The 6,000-nt window shown below is 40.6% G+C and overlaps 1 protein-coding gene across 1 annotated transcript in view; it reads right to left on the bottom strand.

The window, feature by feature from the left end:
- Positions 1-6,000, bottom strand: part of Hsd17b12 (hydroxysteroid 17-beta dehydrogenase 12) — a 135,251-nt gene that overhangs the window by 127,978 nt on the left and 1,273 nt on the right. The gene's annotated exons all lie outside the window — the stretch shown is intronic.

Here is a 6,000-nt window from a genome sequence, read left to right on the forward strand (position 1 = left end):
CAAGAGGTAAGTGTGTGTAGAGGAGGAGTGAGAGGAAAAGGACATGGAGGTGAGGCCAGAGGGAGAAGGAGGTAAGAGGTTCAACGCTGCGTTTAATCAGACCAATGGATTGTGGGTTTTAATCCAAACAGGATGAGCAGGTACCACAGAGATCCTGGCAGAGCCGAGTGCTGTGGGAGATTCGATCTTAGGGAGTCAAGGTAGAAAGAGACAGAAGGCTGTAACTACAACAAGAGCTCTTGGTGGCTTAGAAATGACTGGACTCTGGGTATTTTGAAGTCGAAACTCAAGGGGGATTTCCTATGTGGAGAAGAGTATTCAAAGATTACTCGAAGGTTCTTTTCTTTTTGCGGGGGGGTATTTTTTTTTTTTTTTTTTTTTTTATGTAGTTGAGACTGACCTGGAACTCACTATGCAGCCCAGGCTGGTCTCAAACTCACAGTGATCCTCCTGCCTCAGCCTTCCAAGTGCTGGGATTACAGGCCTGCGCCACCACGCCCCACTTGCCCAGCTTCGAAGGTTTTTTTCAAATGTAATTAAAAAGTTGAGCACAACCAAATTTTTCTAAGTTCATCCTATCTTAGATTTACTAAGGTGAGCCGTACATAAACTGCTTAATAAGTTTTCATCAAGCAAGGAATTCTGCAGTAGCACTAATCATCTCCTAATTGATCTGTTTATAACTTCAGATTTTCAACAGAAGTCTGCTGAGTGAATCATAATCACTGCTTGGTTTCAATAATCTCTTTTCATCAAGTTAAGAGTACTCTGTACAAATTAAAGTTCTTAAATGTATATTACTCAGTAGCCACAGAAACACACCAAGGGCTACACCAGAACGTCATTTACATCTCATTTGATAGTCATAGCAACAATGGAAAGTGTCATCCCCATTCAGAAGTTGGAGGAAGTTAAACTGGGATGTTTGACCTTCGCCAAGGTCACATGGCTTGCCTGTGCCCTCTGACTGCAAAGAGCCCACCTTTCAGCTACATCACTTCCCTATGTGATACCCTGGAGAGACATTTAACTATTCTATTTCCTAACTTGTCTAGTCTTTCCTCCCCTCCTCCTTGAACTAGGTTATTTACATAGAAACAACATCACTTACTGATGATAAAGTAAACTTTTAGAAAGTGGGCAGCCTCCTGGAACTGCCAGTTAGAGACAGGGCAAATGTCTCATCTTACTAGGCGGAAGTCAACGAATACAACAAAGCCTTCCTTCTGACATGGATTTTTGGCAGGCTTCTCAACTATCACACTGTGGTATTATGGAGTTACCTTGACAGTGAAGACCCAGATTCAAGGTTCATTCCACAACCCTATGGCTCGGTCCCTGGTAAGAGAACTTCCGGGAGCACAGTGATAAGATTCCCACCACAGAGGAATGGTGTCTGAGACAAAATGCCAAAGAAGTAAGTGCATTTCTTAGTCTGCAGTTTAAATTAGCATTTTTATTAAAAGAAGAAATTTTAAAGCCGAGCCTGGAGGTGGCCATCTGCAACCTCACCTACTCGGAAGGCTGAGGTGGAAGGGTCATGAATTTGAGGTCAACCTGAACAACGTGATCAGACCCCGTCTCAAAATACACGTAGAAAAGCAGGACATGTAGCTCAGAGGGAGAGCACTTGCCTAGCATGCCCATGGCCCTGGGTTCAACCCCCAGTACCACCAAAAACAAGAAGCAATTTTAACTGTGACTACATCATGTGCACTGGTAAGAGTTCTGCATGGTAATATTTTCTCAGAGGGTCAGCAGCAACTTCGAGGAGGTCAGAGAAATAAGAAATTCTGTTTGTTGTCACAAACTCAACCCCATGCTGTTTAAAATCTCAATTACTTTCCACTCCAGACCCGTAGGCCTGGCTTCCAGAGGGCTATGTCCTTTCCTGCTTCAGGAATTTAGAATCCGTTGTTCCCTCTGCCAAGAGAATCCTTCCCTCTGCTACTTCCGCCACTTGCCGTGGAGGATCTCACACTCACGCGTGAGATCTCAGTTCCGCGCCACTTTCCCTCACCAGCTCTCACGGAACCAGCCACATCTTCCCCCGACAATTTGTTCATCAGACTGCTGTGTGCCATCTCATTGGCTGTTGCTGTTACAAGGCCCACCGTCAGCATCCAATAGTATGTTTGCTGGAAGGATGGACAAATGAACAAGATGTTACATCACACTCTCCCCAAAACCTAGGGAAGGCTTCGCTCATGCTGCCTCCTCAATCCTAATCTCACTCTTTTTTTCCAGAAGACATGCAGATGAATTTGCTGTACTCTGATTTTTTTGCTAAGGATGACAAAGAAAGAAAATAATGGTTCCACTATTTAAAATTGTTTTAACTTATCCTTATCTACAAATGGCATTTAATGGCATTGGAACTGATCTACTCAATCCATTTATGCATGTATTCTGAACTTGAAATTTCGTCTAAATCTTGACATTTTTTGTGAAACATATGAACAACTTATCCTCGATGGAACAATCAAAACAAACAAAAAAAATCAGTTTTGAAACTCAGCCCAGAGGCAACGTTTTACAAAGTTTTCTGAAGATGCAGTTACCTTCTTTTTCCTTACTAAACTTTATTCTGACAATCAGCTCAAACAATCAACTGGAGCATGAGGCTACTTTGGCTAATCATACTATTAATAATGACACGACAATACGCACTTAAGTGCCAGAAACTGTACTACCTGATTTACAGAGAACTGGTTCTCACTTACCCCTCACAACAATCCTATAGAACTGCTAGTAAGAAGCTAGAATTCAAGTCTAGACCTGGGTTTCCAAGGTCTCATTTGACAGCTTAGCCAGAGTTAGTGCTGCACAAAAATGAAAAGAAAAAACAGCCAGGACAACAGGGCTGTGTGAGTCCAGTTTTGGTACAAAGATCAAGGCTTGCATTTCCGTCTGGCTCTCCAGCTGGTTGTTTCATTTCATAGCCTCGGACTAATAGTTGAAGGCTGACCTGCTACCTCCAATCTAGAGAACTTGACCTTTGTGGGCACATGAACTCTTCTTTGGATGCTGAAATGCGGAATGAACAAGTAGTCAAGAACTTCCATGACTAAGTCTGTTTCTCTGCCCACCTTCACCTGCTTTTTGGAGAAAAATGGGAGTCAGATAAGTTCCACTGGCACCCTAAGCTTAACTAAGGGTTTGCTAATATAGATGTGTAGAGGGCAAAATGCAGAAGCAAAGCCCTTCGAGAAATCTAATGTTACTCTTCCGAAGGGCATTTATTCAACAATAAAAAAACGATTCTCTGATACAAAATGGATACACCCTGAAAACGTTATGCTAAGCATGTCAAGGTACTCAAGTCACATTATCTATTATCTCTGTTTCAACAGCAGTCACTTTAGAAGAACTCCAGTGATGGAAAGGACACAATAAGTGCAACATGTATTTAAGTTCAAACCAAGTCCCACATGGGCCGAGGATTTAGCTCAGTGGTTCCGCTGCCTGCCTCGCAAGCACGAGGTTCCCAGTTCAATCTCCAGTAAAAAAAAAAAGGAAAAAAAAAAAAAATCCCACAGACTACATTGTTCATTTCTCTACTGCAATGACTGTTCTTTCCCTTATGCAGTACAAACTGACCACATTTATCAGCAATCTTCTGTTTAATCCCTACATAGACCTTCAAGGAACTGCAGCTCCCTTCCTGCCTGTGCTCTGTTCTAGGATATACGGTGGCCCTGTGACAATGACAGGTGAGAGTCTTACTCTTTAAACCAACTAAACCTACCTATGAGGGCCCCAGTGGAATCAGGGTGATTCCCTGGAGTGGTGCTATTACTGAAAAGAACGAGAGAAAAGAGATGACTGAGCTCTCGATCAAGAGATCATTTAGAAAATGAACAAATAATGAGTGTATGGCTGTAAAAACCTAACTAGATTAAGGAATCTGTAACCTAGAATTTTTTGGTACTGGGGATTGAAATCTGGTCCTTGTACTTGGCAAGGCAGGCAGCAGAACCACTGAGCTAAATCCCAGCTAGAATATTTATTGATTGCAAAGTACACCTAAATTTCAAGGGTTTTTTTCCCCCAAGTTTCCTTCTTATTTTAGGTTTAGAAGAGCTTACATTTTGACACTGTAGCCATGTGTAGTGGCTACTGTGATCCCAGTACTCGGGAGGCTGAGGCAGGAGGATCACTGTGAGTTTGAGACCAGCCTGGGCTACATAGGGCGTTCCAGGTCAGTCTCAACTACATAGTGAGACCCTGTCTCAAAAAACAAAAAAAGAAAAAAAAAAAAAAAAAAAAAAAAAAAAAAGAAAGAAAAGGCCTGACATCTATCAAGGGCCTTTAAAAAGACCCTCTGGAGGGTATCTCTGACTACTGCTCACAACTATGACCCCTGTCAGACTGAAGTAGCAAGAATGGTCACTGTCTTTGCCCCTTCACGACAGTTAGGGCGGCCTCATCAGAAGGGGTAATAGTATGTACAGCTAAATCAGGTAGAAATATTATAGGCAGATAGGGCTAGGCCTTCAAGACAGTCAGTGCAAAAGATGAAAACAACTGTGGCTGGAGGCACATCTGTTGGAAACCAAGCCTTAGAGATAAAGACAAAATGACCAGGCCTACATATTTCCCCAGGGACGAGATAAGTGGTAACAACAGGTCTAATGAAGTCTAGATAGACATCAGTAACCTCAATGGAAGACCCTCAGACCCATCACCTTCCTGAAGTTCTTTGTTCTTTCCGTGTACACTTTCCATACGACTTGCTTCCACACTACCATACCACCTAAGTGACTAAACTTGTAACTTTACTATTTGATCATAGCTCTAAGTACCCACATGGTTGTGCTCTATAAAACTTCCGCTGTGAAGCAGAGTCCTTGGCAACCCATTCAGGACCCCTCCTGCCTCTCAAGAGCTGTATCTCTAAATAAATATATGCTACTGTTCACCTCCATTGTTACTTAGAATGCATTTTTCAATTTTGGGGAACATAAACTTGGCATATCAGACATCTAGTAGGTTGGGAGTTATATTTCCCCTACATCATTTGGAAGCCTGATATTATTCCTATGAGTACTATTTACATATAAAAATTCTAAAATCATACATCTGGTTGAACAAATAACATTTTTATACGATTTAACCCTAATTACTTGTCATCTCTGCTAGTTCGTTTCTCAAATCATTTCAGCTCACCCCCCCATATCAAAAAAAAAATGCCTAAAATGTGCTAATCTTTATTTTCTTTGTTTTTGAAAGATTCCCTAAATTTGGCAAGACTGAGCAATCATTTTCTTTTGAAATCCAGGCCATGTGTAAGTAATGCTATAAATCATAATTTAATTACTTCCGCTTAAGCACTTAAAATTTAAGGAAGATTTTCCAATAACCTGGGGTAAAATGAACTTGACAATATGTCACTTCAATAATGACACCATGATCCTCTCTGCTGTCCTAATATTTTAGTTCAAGTTTCATCTCTAAATCCTTCCTTAGTTTACTTGGGGTTAAATCTTCTAAATCCAAGAGTTACTCATAAAATAAGTGTCACATCCCTTGACTTTTATTAGTGAGTCATATAGAGATAAATTATCAGGCACTATGGTCAATTTTAAATAGCAAAAGAAAAAATTATTAACATTAGTCTTTGCTCCCAAATTACAAAGGTTTGTCTTGATAATCGATTATCTATGACATTACCGTCTTGCGTAACTGTTGCCAAATTCCTTAAGCAACTTTTTCCAATCTGACAAGGAACCTAGAGGAGTCACTTCTGAAATTACACTATAACCTCAATTATAATCAAACTGAGCACCTTTCTTTCAAAGATTATTAAAACGTAACAGGGGTCTGTCAAAAGTAGCAGGCCAATAGTTGCTTCAAAAAATGAAGAGCTCAACTACGCATTTCTACTTGAAATATGTTCTGTTCACATTGCTGGCCCCAAAAGTTAACTTGTTATACCTTTCCTACGAAGTTGTTTAAATGCTTTTAAATAAGCAAAAAAAAAAAAAAAAAAAAAAAAGA

This window comes from Fukomys damarensis, unplaced genomic scaffold (assembly GCF_012274545.1).
Source record: "Fukomys damarensis isolate Sample0158 unplaced genomic scaffold, DMR_v1.0_HiC HiC_scaffold_27, whole genome shotgun sequence".
Taxonomy (NCBI): Eukaryota; Metazoa; Chordata; class Mammalia; order Rodentia; family Bathyergidae; genus Fukomys; species Fukomys damarensis.